The sequence below is a fragment of the Mesoplodon densirostris genome, chromosome 3, assembly GCF_025265405.1.
Source record: "Mesoplodon densirostris isolate mMesDen1 chromosome 3, mMesDen1 primary haplotype, whole genome shotgun sequence".
Classification (NCBI taxonomy): Eukaryota; Metazoa; Chordata; class Mammalia; order Artiodactyla; family Ziphiidae; genus Mesoplodon; species Mesoplodon densirostris.
In genome coordinates this window covers 2268952-2284442 of record NC_082663.1, presented here as the reverse complement: position 1 = coordinate 2284442, position 15491 = coordinate 2268952, and the positions used below count along the sequence as shown (strand labels likewise).

The following is a 15491-nucleotide window of genomic DNA, read 5'->3' as shown; positions in this document are numbered from 1 at the left end:
CTGCCGTGCCCAGAAATGAGGGCACTAACTATGCACTCATCCAGAGAGACGCCAGGGACAGGGGAGAACTCTGCGCTCGTTCATGAAAGAGGAAGTACTCGGCCCCCAGAGGGGACAGTGTGCTCACTCTCTCTCTCCCTCTCTCCCCAGCGCTTTCCCCGAAAACGTTCTGTTCATTACCCAGAACTTCCTAGAGGTGAGCAAAGATCAAAATGAGCTTAATCAGGCTTCCCTGGTGGCGCGGTGGTTGAGAGTCTGCCTGCTAATGCAGGGGGCACGGGTTCGAGCCCTGGCCTGGGAGGATCCCACATGCCACAGAGCAACTAGGCCCGCGAGCCACAACTACTGAGCCTGCGCGTCTGGAGCCTGTGCTCCGCAACAAGAGAGGCCACAATAGTGAGATACCCGCGCACCGCGATGAAGAGTGGCCCCTGCTTGCCACAACTAGAGAAAGCCCTTGCACAGAAACAAAGACCCAACACAGCAAAAATAAATAAATTAATTAATAAACTCCTACCCCCAACATCTTCTTAAAAAAAAAAAAAAAAAGAAAAAGAAAAAAAATGAGCTGAATCAAGTCTATCCATTATTTTCCTCTCTGCAACCAGCTTCATGGGCCCATTGCTCAGCCTCTATCCAGAAACAAATTCAGTCTCTGAAGAGACATTAAGTTTTGCGTCATTAAAATTTCCAAAGCCATGAATCACCAGCAAACAGTATTTTATCCCGTTGTCTCCCCCTCCTGGACTTGTCCTGTTCCCTGGAATGTATCTCAACACCCCAGCTCGCTCCAAGCCTCCAGAACCTTTTCATGGGCAGCATTTGTAAAGCAATCATCTATTTTCGGATCTCATCCTGCGAGGCTGTTGGAATCAGGGCGATCAAACCTTGCAATCACATAGGGTCCTGCTGCTTTCCACCCTCAGCAAGGTGTGTCTTCCGAAACTAAGAGGACTTGTTACCCATCACATTTCCAGGATAATATAAAATTAGCTTTTTAAAACATGTGTTTTGCCATTTATAAGAGTTCCTCTGCAATAATGTGATCAGATATGCAAAGAGGTGAAAGGGTATGTATCCAGCCATTTTCACTCAGTCAGTGGTCAGGCTTCCAGCGAGGTTTTGCCCTGGCATCTTCCCCCCGTGTAAAACAAGGTGACAGTGCCAGCCTCCTCCTCGCTGCGCTGAATGAGACCACGTCTGTGTCTGGGTCATTTTCAAGTTTTTGAAACAGTCACTCATAAACGCCGAGCTCTGTATTATGATGAGTTAATCCAGTTTCTTGGAAATACCCAAGGTCTTCATTATGTTGGCAGGTCTTTATTCCGAGATTAGCTAGTTCAACCACAAGTGGATTTATCCCTTAATTGCTGCCACATAGGTGGTGCACTGTCACGGAGCTGGGATGCTCTGTTCTCATTCTGAGACCGAGACCAGCGGGCTTGGGACTCTGACTCTCAAGGCAAGTTCCTTGTTATGTGTCAGCCTCGTCCTGTGTGAAGAGGGGGTATTATGACTCCCAGGATGTTAATAAGAAGAGTTTCTTTTTTTTTTTCACCAGCAATAAAAATATGATTTATTTCTTTTTTTAAATATAGATGTTATTTATTTATTTATTTTTAATTTTTTATTGGAGTGTGGTTGCTTTACAATGTTGTGTTAGCCTCCATTGCACAGCAAAATGAATCAGCCATATACACACAGATATCCCCTTCCTTTTGGACTTCCCTCCCATTTAGGTCACCACAGTGTATTAGGTAGAGTTCCCTGTACTATACAGTATGTTCCTGTCAGTTGTCTATTTTATGCAGAGTATCAATAATGTATATGTGTCAATCCCAGTCCCCCAATTCCTCCCTCCCCACCCCTTTCCCCCTTGGTGTCCATACATTTGTTTTCTACAACTGTGTCTCTAAGTCTGTCTTGCAAATAAGATAATCTATACCATTTTTCTAGATTCCACCTATATGTGTTATTATACGATATTTGCTTTCCTCTTTTGGACTTACTTCATTCTGTATGACACTCTCTAGGCACACCCACGTCTCTACAAATGAAGAGATATGGAACACTTCACGAATATGCATGTCATCCTTGTGCAGGGCCATGTTAATCTTCTCTGTATCGTTCCAACTTTAGTATCTGTGCTGCCGAAGCGAGCACATAAGAAGAGCTTCTAATGTGAGGCCTGCTCACAGCATGGCTTACTGCCTCTGCCTCTATGTAGGTTTGTGTTGAAGAGTGTCATGACCCTCTGAACCTGAATGAGGAGGCGGATGGCTGCGCTGCTGTGGCTGAGCTCCCGGTGCTTTAGGAGAGGGTCTGGCAATCCAGAGCCTACTTGGAGGACATGGATTAGGGTTCTGGTGAGGAAACCCTACCCACATCACACCTGGAAGCTGCATCTGGGTTTTTTTATTTATTTTTTAATCTGTTAAACCCATGCCCCTAATTTGTTCCCCCATGTCCCCCTTTGGTGACCACTAGTTTGTTTTCTATGTCTGTGAGGCTGTTTCTAGTTTGTATATAGATTCGTTTGTATTATTTTTTTAGATTCCACGTGTAAGTGATGTCATATAGTATTTGTCTTTCTCTAACTTACTTCACTAAGCATAGGTCCACCCATGTTGCTGCAAATGGCAGTATTTCATTATTTTTTATAGCTGAGTACTATTCCATTGTATATACGTACCACATCTTCTTAAGCCAATCATCTGTTGATGGCACTTGGTTTGTTTCCATGTCTTGGCTATTGTAAATAGAGCTGCTATGAATATTGGGGTGCATGAATCTTTCCGAATTCATGTTTTTGTTTTTTCCAGATATACACCAAGGATTGGAATTGCTGGATCATATGGTAGCCCTATTTTTAGTTTTGTAAGGACCCTCAATACTGTTTCCATAGTGGCTGCACCAATTTACCTTCCCACCAACAGTGTAAGAGGGTTCCCTTTTCTCCACATTGTTTCCAACATAGTGACATAATCGGGGTATCCCCCATCTCTTGTCTAGGATTTCTGCTCTGCAGTTGGGTGGGAGGATGAAGATGACACCCCCAGAAGACCTTTGGGTTCATGGCTCACATACCTATTTCCACAGGTGTCTGAGGACCCTAAGGTTGAGGCTTTATTTTGCCCTAAATGTGGTTTTTCTTGCATTATAACTTTGCTTTCACTGCAGTTTGAATGCAAGATAACCATGAGCCCCCAAAGAATTTAAAAACAGTGAAGATTATGGGGCAGAAAGAATATATATAATTATTTTTTATTACATTACATTTTATGTGCAAACTTTGTATGCATTTACTTTGGAGTTGTTGTTTGTTATTTATATAAGCTTGCTCTTGTTCAACTGATTTATTTTTCCTTTTGGAAAAGTGTTTGACTGTCTCTGGTAGAGCTGGAACACATCATCACATCATCATTTATCTCATTGAAATCAATGGAAACCTTTTTTGTTTGTTTGTTTGTTTCACCTGTTGGCTCTTCACTTAAGGGCAGAGTTTTCAGGCATAAAAGTCCTCAAATTAAGTGTGAGATAAGTGTATTAACAAAGGTGTCTCACAACCTCTAACTTATTTTACCTCCTGGCCCTTTTCCCCATTGGAAATAGCTATGGAGGTTGAGGCATTTCAAGCTTACAGCTTCAGGGGAAGGATAATGCAGAAGAATAAAGGCACCAATTCGTGGCTTTTGAATTCCAAAGTAAGGTTTTGAGATTCATGACAGGGATAATAGTTGTGAGACATAAAGCTTTCTGAACTGCTTCAACTGTGAGAGCTTAGCAGCCTAAATCCATCATAACTAGAGGTGGGGTCAGGTCACCTCTGCCTTAACCCACAGACCTGGGGAAAGAGTGGTGGATGAGCCAGTTTGCTCCTCCGAGGACCAGAAGGCTGTGATGCCTTGAGGCTCGAAGGTCTTGGAACTTGGATCCTACATTTGGAGAAGGAGGAAGGGAACTCAGAACTAAATGGAAGGAGTTTGCCCTGACTGGAATAGCCATCCATTTCTCTTATGAAGTTAAATGGAAACCTGAGGTAGAAAGTGACCTGATATCTCAGTCAACAGAAAATGGTGATTTGCCAGGGCAACCACTGCTCACAGCTATGGGAGCTGAAACCCCAATCAACCAGGAAGTGTCCCTGCCACCAGAAGCCAGCACTGGATTGGGGGATTGGGGGGGCCATGAGGGAGCCAGAGGAACTGGGAAGCTGGTCATTGTGGGGCTCCCCAATAACACGGTATGGTCTAGCACTGAATCCACCCACCAGGGGAGCCCCTCTCTTCTCACCAGGAGCCCCCCAGAGGGCAATTTGGGATGGTTTCATCTGGGGGTGAGTTTTAAGTGTTATCTAACAATAGTAACAACTAGGGAATGTACTCAAGGAATTAAAAAACAGGTAAGATCAAAGAGAGTTTATGTAGTATAATATTTAGTAAAATAACTTAGAGTACCTTAATTTAGAAATATTCATTCACCTTCATTTATACATTCTTTTTTTTTTTTTTTTTTTTTTTTTTTTTTGCGGTACGCGGGCCTCTCACTGTTGTGGCCTCTCCCGTTGTGGAGCACAGGCTCCGGACGCGCAGGCTCAGCAGCCATGGCTCACGGGCCCAGCCGCTCCGCGGCATGTGGGATCCTCCCAGACTGGGGCACGAACCCACGTTCTCTGCATCGGCAGGCGGACTCTCAACCACTGCACCACCAGGGAAGCCCCATTTATACATTCTTAATCATTCTTACATATTTATTAAAGCAAATTGCCCAGGAAGCACTTTCTTTCATGAACAAACAAACAAACAAACTTCACCAAATGTTCTATAATTTAGATTTCACAACAATGCAGATTTTCTTGCCTCATTAGGGTAAAATAGTGGGGCTTTATGGTTTACATCTATACATAAATCTTAAGTACATTTCAGCTCAGAATCGTAGAAGTTAATAGGTTTACTTGTGGACCCCTTTAAATTCATGAACATGGATTAATTGTATCTGGTGTTATTAGACAATCATTTTTGAGGAAATGTATGAAATGACAATTTCTTAGGACCCCAAGCCCTCTCTGCAAATGTGATGCAAACAGTTCTGAAGCAGGAAGCAGCCAGTCATAAGCCGGCTCCTACCATTGTATCAGAGTAAATGCATTTTTCTCCTTCTGGTTGATTGACTTGGAGAAAATTTGTTGAGTTTATTCAATCTTGGCTGTCATTTGAGCCATTTCTTTTTTCCAATGTGCTGAAGAGCTTATGTAAAGGATTCATTTGGTAGCTTATAAATGATAAGCATCTCATACCTTTTAATAATTTGCATAAATATCTTGGTTCTACTCCAGCAGACACACCTGTTCAACACTGAGCCTCATGATGTTGTCTCCCGACCGGCATCCTCAGCACCTCTCCTCCCAGATGAGGCTGGTTCCAACAGCCACTGAGACACACCAGGGTACATCCTCCCTTCTGTATTAAAGCAAAAACAAAAACAAAAAAAAACACTGTGTGAAACTGTTGCAGGAAAAATGGGGCCCAAAAGGAGGGTCAGGTCCCAGGTCTTGAATGAGTCTCTTGGACAGGCTGCCAATGAGGGTCCTTGGCTTCACGCAGGAAAGGATTCAAGAGTGAGCCATAGCAAAGAGAAAGCAGGTTTATTTAGAGAGAGACACATTCCATAGACAGAATGGAGTCTGTCTTAGAAAGTGAAAGCGGCCCGAAATATGGAGTGTTTAGTTTTTATGGGCTGGGTACTTTCATAGGATAATGTGGGAGGATTATTCCAACTATTTTGGGGAAGGTGCAGAGATTTCCAGGAATTGGGTCACCGCCCACTTTTTGGCTTTTTATGGTCGGCCTCAGAACTGTCATGGCACCTGTGGGTGTGTCATTTAGCTGATGTATTGCAATGAGCATATAATGAGGCTCAAGGTCTACTAGAAGCCGAATCTTCTGCCACCTTAGTCCTAATCGGTTCTAACCAGTTTATGGTGTATTGTCAATGGCTATGTCATTCTTTTAAAGGTTGTGCCCACTCCCTTTCCTCCTGTCTCAAAAGGACATGTTGGGGGAAGCTGGTGACACTCCTGAGGGGGTGAAGGAAATCCTGCAACATAAAGAGGCCAGAAATAAATGAGCAAGAACCAGGTATATGAGAAAATCAATTCCTGGACTGCAGGTAATGAGTCGGGCAGGGCAGCCAAGTGCTCTCTTGGAAACACCTCCCCTGGTTACATCCAAATACAAAAGTCAAACTCTGATTTATCTTAAAATTTATGAGCTTTCTTGAGCCTTTGAGGGGCTGGTTTGGTTTCTGCATTAATACTTTAGTTTTACTGTCTGACATTATTTCGGTGTACACTGACATTAGTTCATCTTCTCATAGAAGCAAGATCTCCTCAGATTACTTTAAAATTGTCCTGCCTTCCAGATGAGTAAACTGTAATCGCTTCCTGGCATCTGAGCACACGCCTCCATCAGAGACCTGCACCGAGATCATCCTGCCAATGTCAGCTCCATCAGAAATGCATCTGAATTGAATTTGAAAGATTCTCCCCAGAGCAGCATTCACTCTTAGAAGACATCATTGTTAAATATGTGTTGGGTTTAAAGCACAGTGAAATGACTCCTTTGGTTATAGTTAAAAAATGAATGGATAGATTTCTCCAGACCTGAAATGGAATCTGGATCTCACTTGTGAGGATTAAGAAGGTTAAAGGTTAAAGTAATTCCTCCCCTTGACAATCTTATCATTCTCCTTCCTCACCACCACTAAGTCCAGGGAGTCTGTTAATTCCCCAGGAATTGCTCTTCCACTCGGCATTACAGGATGTCCAGCCGATGGAGGATGGGGGATAAATACTAAAGAAGAAGGAAAAACTACACAGAATTTGGAGAGTGATTTTGAAAGAATGTCCTGACACTCCTCTGGAAGAATTTTTGCATGTTCCAACACTCCCTGTCATCCTGCCTGCTCTGAGATTTGGAGGGGATATTTCTCACCACATATGAACTTAGAATAACCTGACCAGTGTATCTTCCTAAAATAAAATGTGGTCATCACATTCCCTTAGCTGAAACTGTCAGCTGTTCCCATACAAGGCAGCTCGTTGAGTCCTGCCTCCTTCCCCCTCACCTGGCACACACCATTCCCCTATCTGGACCACCCCTCTTCTAGTGTAGGATCTTACTGCATGACCTGTGGACCCCTGCACTAGAGCATCTAAGACAGGCTTGTGGCAGGTATGTGGGCACCTTAACCCTACATAGGGCTCTGCCAACTTGACTCCGGGGTCTGATACACATGTGCTCTTAGCAGAGACACCCAGGAGTTCCTGTCTCTGCACACGCTGCCTGACACAGGGTCGCATCAGACTCCTTACCATGGACACATATCACAGGATGCTCAATGTGGTTGGTGGGGCCATTGGCATTTACTGTATTTCTCTCTGATGTTGGTTCTGCCTCGTGCTGTTTACCTCCAGAGGGAGAGAAACATGATGTGAGACGGGCAACACTTCCAGGCCCAGCCTTGGCAGTCCTGCTCTTCAGGGAAGCCGAGTGTGTGCACGGCACCTGCAGGAATGGGTGGAGCGAACAGCCGCCCACTTGGGCAGGAACCTCCTGCATAATGGCCTCCGTGCTCTGGCTTATTCCTTCTAGCCTACCTGGCCGGCTGCGACTTTCTTACCTGAGTGAAAACACTGAGTTTTGGTAAGGAATGAGCTTTGTTATTTTTATTTTTTAATAAAAATTGTATATATCTGAGGTGTGCAATGTGATGTTTTGAGATATATATATATATATATATATATATATATATATATATATATATATATATGTAAATGATTACAACAATCAAGTTAATAAACACACCCATTACCTCACATGGTTACCATGTGTGTGTGTGTGTGTGTGTGGTAAGAACACTTAAGATTTAACCTCTTAGCAAATTTCAGGTGTACAATACAGTCTTAGTAACTATAGTCACCAGACTGAACATTGTACGAGCCTCAGCACCTATTCATCTTATAACCAGAAGGCTGTACCCTTTGACCAACCTCTCCCCATCTCCTCCACCCTCTGACCCTGGGAACCACCATTCTACTCTGTGCTTCTGTGAGTTCATTTTTTTTAGATTCCACATATAAGAGAGACCGTGCAGTATTTGTCTTTCTCAGTCTGGCTTATTTCACTCAACCTAATGTCCTCAAGGTTCGTCGATGTTGTTGCAAATGGCAGGATTTTCTTCTTTTTTAAGGCTGAGTATTGAGAGCATTTTATATACAGTTTATGCTACATCTCAAGACCATAGAGGGAAATAGGGAAAGTCCAGGTAACAGAGAAATAAACAGATCACTTAAAAAAGTTATGTGGCCAATCTAACACGGCTTTCCTGACCCCCCCCCCCACAAAAAAACACAATGAAACAGAGGTAAGCAGGGTTGTTTCTAACAATAATAATTACAGACAAGATTCCCTGAGTATCTACTCTGTGCTGGATTCCATTCAAAACACTTCACTTCACATGCATTATGTTACTTATACTTTACAGCAATTCCAGTTAAAATTTACTATTATTATCCCCATTTAGGGACTTATAAAGAGGAAGAACCAAGAGTTTCAGTAATTTGTCCAGTGTTAGTTCTCTCACTGGGGCCCAGATGGCTGATTTCTCGAATCTGCATTTTTAAATCTCTGTGCTTCGCCTGTAACTGTGTGCGTCCTGGGAGAAGGAAAGCGGGGCAGCCTGACTCTCAGCTCCACTCTCAGGAGGGAGCAGTTGAGGACTGTTTCAGGGTTTCACACTGATTATTACAGCATGCACACACACACACACACGTGCATCTGCACAAAGGTCAGCACAGCCCTGGGGCTTGGGGACCCACATGGATGCTATTGCCTACAGACTAACAAAGTGATCCTTGACGTGCTGAATCCCATTTCTTCCCCTGGATCATTTTGGTCACCATCATCCAGGCTGACATAACTTCTCCAGCCACTAGGATTTCAAGCAATTTAAGGCTTCAGGGATGTTTTAGAGAACCAAGTGCCATTTTGCTCAGACTCAGAGGGAAATAGAGCAAATGAACCCATGACTGGGTGACACCCAACCTGTCCCAGACAAGCCAGGCTCGTGTTGAGTGCATGAACTGTGCAGATGGTCTGCAAGGAGAGCAGTCTCCACAGGGTTGGGCCAGCACAGAACTTTCTTGCAAGACTCCAGCAGCACCATCCTGTGGGGAGTCCAGGCTGACAGCCGGGAGTGAGGGCTAATCCATTTCTGACCTTGTGCCAGGAGGGAACATCCAAAGACGGCTCCTGGCCAAGCCCACTGGTGAGTACAGTCAGCAGATTGGAGAGGTCTCTCACCTACGGGATTTTTATTTGCACAAAACAAACAGCACACAACTTGTTTAAATTTCCAGGTCACGGAGTTTTGGAATTGTGATAGAAATGCCTAACGCTTCTATCGTGCAAAAGCCCAGGAAGGACAACACACAGGCAGATGCTGATCACAGGTTGAGGAGGCATTCCCAAGGCCCCAGGGCACAAGGTGCTCTCCGCTTCTGGGCACCTTCTCAGACTACCTGGGACATCACAGCTTCCTACAACAGAAAGGTGAATTGTCGAGGGTTTTTTGTGGCTGTAAGATGTTCCGAGTACATACCTGAGAGAAGCTGAGGACGGAAGCTGGTGGGTTGATGCCTGCATGACAGTGAAGGCTTTTACGACCCTCCCTGTCAGCTGTGAGGACATCACCACCTTAAAGGCATCTTCCGTCTTCCTTCTTGTGGCTCAGTTGCCCAGTTGGGTGACTGCCCACCAGGACCCTGACACTAACCCTGACCTGAACCTTAAGCCCAACCTGTTTCTGGTCTTCAGGTTCCACGGAAGTTGGCCACAGACCCACATCTGTTCTCTGCAGATGTATAGACATTACAGTAGTTTAATTTTTAAAAGGTGCATTATTTTGAGCTTTTAAAACAAATGCACCATCTTACTTTCTGTGTACTCGAAGTCCACCAGTGAAGAAGCAGTTTCCTGGTGCTGGAGGGGAAACTGCCCACAAACCAGGAAGAAGCCACATCTCAGCCACCGGCTGATCTGGGGCACCTAAATATTTATTCTATTGAGTGTTTCATGAGATTAAATGACTACATGATATCGTACATGTACAGTTACATTTACTATTACAAGAAAGTACCTAGGAATATGACCCACATGGAGTAATGACTTTACAATTTTAGTATTTTAAGACAATTTCCTAAATGCTCAGTAAAATCGACAGTAACTGCTGGCTGACCTGCGCTGCTCTTCTTGTTTCAATCTACCCCATCTGCCTCCACAGGAGGCTGCTGGGTCCCTTTGTGGTCCATCTCCCGGCCATTGTGCAGTCCCTGGAGCATCGTGTCTTCCAGGCGCTCATCTCCACGCTGCGTCCCAGGCTCGTCCAGCTCCCCTGCAGGCGCCCCTCTCCCCTCCACGGCCACCACAAAGGCGTGCTTCTCCCCTCCCCGCCCGTCTCTGCAAAGCTGGCCCAAGCTCAGGGCTCCCATTGATTTCAAAAGAAGCCCTGGGCTTGGGTAACTCAGCCTGCACAAAAGCAGTGCAGAATCAGACTCAAGATTTCTCAGTTCCAGAAAATGTGCTTCACTCAGATCAAATGCCTCTGGAATGTTAAGTCAAGGAAAGCCATTCAGTAACTGGGTCTAATTTAAAACTGATGTAGCAAGTAAGTTGCACCAACTGCCATGTCTTTTGCAAACCAGGGTATAACATTAATGAAGTACAAGATTATCTGTTAAAGATCTGATCAGAGCCTTTAGTAACACAAATGTGTGCCCTGAGGTCAGTAGGAGCTGTGTGTGTGTGTGTGTGGGGGGGGGTTGGCAGCAAGGGAAAAGGGGGAAAATTACAGGAAAGTTTACAGAAGGAATATTAAAAATGGTAGAGAAAAATTCGATCAGTATTTCTTTCAATGTATCCTCAGTCACCCCGATGTGGCTGAAAGTGCATCGTCAAATATTTAAAAAGAAAATAATGAATCTTACATTCTAGCTTCATGGAATAAAGAGGATTAAAATAGCTGAGTGGACAAAAAGAAGCAAGCACGAAAAGGGAAAGATCCTAATTAGTTAATACAAAACATGCTGAATCCAATTATGAGCATCCTGCAATTCGGATTTGGTTCTTTCTGAACAGATGAGAGCAAATATGTCTTTAAATCAATACTGCGTGCCTGAGCTTCCGAGCTGCATCCAGTCATCGCATAGGGTTGAAAAGGGACTTTAGAAAGACCCACTAGGAAAGTGCTGACCTGACTTCTGAGGATCCTTGGTGTTGTAATTTTCTCAACCCCCCAAGAGAATGATAAAGAAACTGGAGTAGTTCATTAGCATAAGACTGGAAAAGTCTATTGATTTTTAACTCCACAGAATATTCTGTTTTCATTACGATCTGCTGAGTTATATCTATTATTGGTCCAGGGCCATCTCACCCTGGTTAACCATGAATATCCATTATAATGAGAACACACCTTGAAGAAAACACGGAGAACTCTACCTTGCTGTCAGCTATTGTCATACTGTTCTGGGAATCTTCCCCCTGGATTCCAGCTTTGTATTTTTAGAAAGTAGCAGAGTATTTAATCCTCGATAATTAGAGTTTCCCTGAAAGGACAAACTCATTTATATGACTCTCAATTGAACTAGATCCTTCAACCGTTGTACTTGGTGTTTTACTGTAATGTTTTAAACAACTTGGTAGGAATTAGACAAAATTAAGATTAAAATGTCAAAGCTGTCTTTAAATCTCAGATGGCTGATCTAAATTTAGAAAATGCAGTTATACGCAGAAAAGTTGGTACAAAATATATATTTGATCAAGTCTTTTGACAGTATTAGGATGGTGAAGGGTCCGAATTGGGGGGAAGGGGTTTGCTACAGAGAATGTGCCTGGGGCCGGCTTACTGACCCTTAGTCTGAAGGATGGTAGGCAAAATGTCCACCAACCTGTAGTACTTCAGTGTGATGGGGGTGCTTGGGAGGGAGAACCAAGAACTTTACCATTTAATTGTCCTTTCTACCTTCCCATCACTGTTCCTTTCAGGTATAAAGGGTGTGTCTTGTGCTATATTGAGTCAACGTTCAGTTTCTATAAACACACATGCACATATACACAGACAAAAAACAAATCATCACTCCCAGAAAAGATCTGTGTACAAAGATGGTGACTAGTACAACAGTGGCAAGACCCAAGTCCACCTCTTCCGGCCAAAATCGCTTCTCACGTGGTCAGTGTTCTAGAGCACAGTGGACCTGCAATGGATTAGGTCACAGTGGAACCTGGCAGTGGGTCTGAAGGCTTGAGGATGCAGCCACCAGGGACGCGTGGCCCCCCCAAGAGCAAGTGGGCTGCTGGTGCCAGATGCTGCGGCCCTGCTTGCTTAGGATTATCCAGCCCTTTAAAATGGGGTGGACAGAGGGCATGCAGGCACGCCCCCTCTAGGGAGCCACTACAGCCAGTCCCCTGCCACTTGCCAGCCTCTCTGCACACACTGGCTTCACTTGTCCCTCCCAGAACCTCATGCTGGCTTCCCAAAGTGTGCATGAGCTGGTCAAGCCACCTGTCTCAGAGTGGATTTCCTAGTCTTGGGGAGCCCTCGGTGCACCAGGGATTTCATGGCAGGGTGTTCGGAAAGCCTCGGGCAGCCTGTCTTCCTCTGGGTGAATTGGAATGCTCACCAAGAGTGGAGACCCGAGGAGTCCTGCAGTCCTGACAGCAGTTAAACTGGGTTGGATGCAGGTTTCTGAGCCTATTTGCCCCAAGAGTCCCTTTGCACACCCTGCTCCCCACCCCCGGCCCTGTTATTGTCCACACTTGGGTCAGCTCTGCCACGGAAGGTATGAAGGGGTGTGCGTTTTAATGAGCCAAGAGCTGCTTGAATCCCAGGCAGGGCCTGCCTGCAGCAAGGGCCCTGAGCCTCACTCACAAGTCGTGCCAAGCCCAGGGCTCTGCAGAGCTGAGGCTGGTCCACACCAGCGTGGCCAGAGTGCCTACGGTGGGCCTCTCCTGACTGGTCAGTGCCCAGGCTCTCTGGCTGTGTTTCCAGGACCACCCCTGGGAATGTGGGCTGCTATGTCCAGCCTGTCCTGAGCAGTGATTGCCAGAAAGCCGTCTTGTGGACCCAGCTGTCATTTTCCCATTGTGGAAGAGGCTCCGGCCATGTCTGTCCTGCATATGTATCACCTTTCCAAGTCATAGGCTCTCCACCCCATTCCTGAATCATTCACTAGTCACTGGACCACCTGGAGAATCAGAAACATTAATAGGTGTAAGAGTGGTTTGCAAACTCTAAGTCCTCTTGAAAATCTTAATTATTAGTAAGAATAGTAAAAACACAAAAGAAAAACGATTAGTCAAGATGCTATAGAGTGAAAATATTGGGGGTGGGGGCATCACAGCCCCAAACAGTGAACATGATCTCATGGGAAGTTGCCCTGAATTGCAGCAGCCCTTGACGGTGGCTTAGAAGGCATGTTGAAGAAATTCATTTCTAAAAGATCTGACTTCCTTATGAAAGTGAGTCCCCTCTCAGCACAGCTGGAGTTGTCAGACCTGCTGCTCCTCTCACTGCTCCATGGGAGAGGGGGCACCGCCCTCCAGAGGACAGGAAGGACCTTGGAAAGCTGTCCATGCCGTGAGGAGTCCTCTCCTCTGGGGGCGGGTAGGAGTCGCTGGTGGGGAAACATCTCAGGCAGGCATTTTGCCTGAGAGCTGCATCGCTGACTAAAGGATCCCACTAGAACCCCAGCAAAGCCGCTAGAACCATGCTTCTTGCTCCTTGATTTTACATGATGTGGATTAGTATGGACTTAATTTCCCCAGAGTTGAAAAGACTTATCTGAACAAACTACAGCCGTTCTAAGGTGGTTCTCACCTCGTTACTGCCTACCCATGACACTAGTCTAGATTTCAGCGTGAAGGGAGCCTCTCAGGGGCCTGCTGCAGGAATGTCCACATAGATGCCCACTGAGCCACGAGGGCACTGCTGCACCTTTGGGAGGGACCCCGTGATGTCCAAGAACCAGTGAGGGCTTTCTTTAACTAGGCTGTGGAATGTAAAATGATTCCATTAAGTGGCTCAGAATTTATCTCAGGGTCCAAACCCTGTGGTTCTATTTAGTCAAAGGCACATGTCCCAGGACCAGAACTTGGAAGAGGTCTCCACAAAGCACCAGGTGCCGCTGCAGAGTCTGACCTGTCAAGAAGGTGGGTCAAAGAAACCGCAGTGACTCTCCAGGGAACCGAAACTGGGACAAGTGGACTCCCTTCCACTAGAAGCTTCAACCATCAGAAACGAGGGCTCCTTCTAAGAAATGACAAGGATCCACTGAGTTTTCTGCACTGTGGTACAGCACTGGGAGATGTGGGGTGAGATCTTGATCATTGTCTACGCTAGAATTACTAACATTAGATGCAGAGATGAGATGTCCCTTTTGGAAAAACATGGACTATTTTCTTAGCTTCTCTAAAGAAGATGGAAGAAGAACAGGCAGAAACTTAAAAAGTGGAAAATTTGAGAGATTATCCTCTCTTTTAGCTCCATCTCCTCATGACCCTACCATTCAGGCAACTTGTGGGAAATAAGGAAATAATAAAGGAAAAGGAGGTCTTGGTAGGATGACAGAAAGGCAAAGACCCAGCAGCAGTGAGCAATTCTGTGGGGAAACTGGATGCTGAAAACCAACAAGCAAAGCGGGGCAGACTCAGGACGTGGATGGAAAAGACCTGAGGCTGAGAAAGGCTGAAACCCAGACAGAGCACAGAGCAGCTCTGAGAAGGACATGTTCTCCCAAAGAGAAAGAGGCCGGGACTGGACTGGACCAAGACTTTGCTTATGACCACTGTGTTTAGGAGGCACCTGCAGGTGATCCAGTTTGCCCAGGACTGTTGTATCTTTAGCACTAAAAGGCCATGTTCTGGGGGTCCCTTGCTGCAGGCACACCAGGGTGACTGGCCCCTCGTCCTTCCCTCATGGAGAAGGACCTTGATGGAGCAGGACACCTCAGGTGCCCATGTTTCCTCCACCTTCATGTGTGTCTGCCGTAGTGATTAAGGAAATAACATGTGGCTCACTATGTTGGGGGGAACAGTGTCCTCCAAACTCATCTCCACCTGGAACCTCAGAATGTGACCTTGTTTAGAAATAGTCTTTGCTGATCTAACTAGTGGAGATGAGGTCATACTGGATGACGGTGGACCCTAACCCAATGACTGGGGCCCTCATGAGAAGAGAAAAGAGAGAAGACCATCAGCAATGGAGTGGTGATGGGAGAAATGCACCTACAAGCCAAGGGATGTGAAGAATTGCCAGGAACCAGCAAAAGTGGAAGAGGCCAGGAGGAATTCTTCTCCAAAGCCTTCAGAGGGAGTGTGGCCCAGCCAACACTTGGTTTCAGACTTCTAGGCTCTGGAACCATGAGAGAATAAACTTCT

General features: G+C 45.4%; 1 non-coding gene across 1 annotated transcript; it reads right to left on the bottom strand.

Moving 5' to 3' along the window:
- Window positions 1-2057: 2057 nt before the first annotated feature.
- LOC132487236 (U6 spliceosomal RNA) lies at window positions 2058-2163 on the bottom strand. The gene has a single exon (XR_009531536.1). It is a non-coding gene; the product is annotated as a U6 spliceosomal RNA (small nuclear RNA).
- Window positions 2164-15491: the final 13328 nt, after the last annotated feature.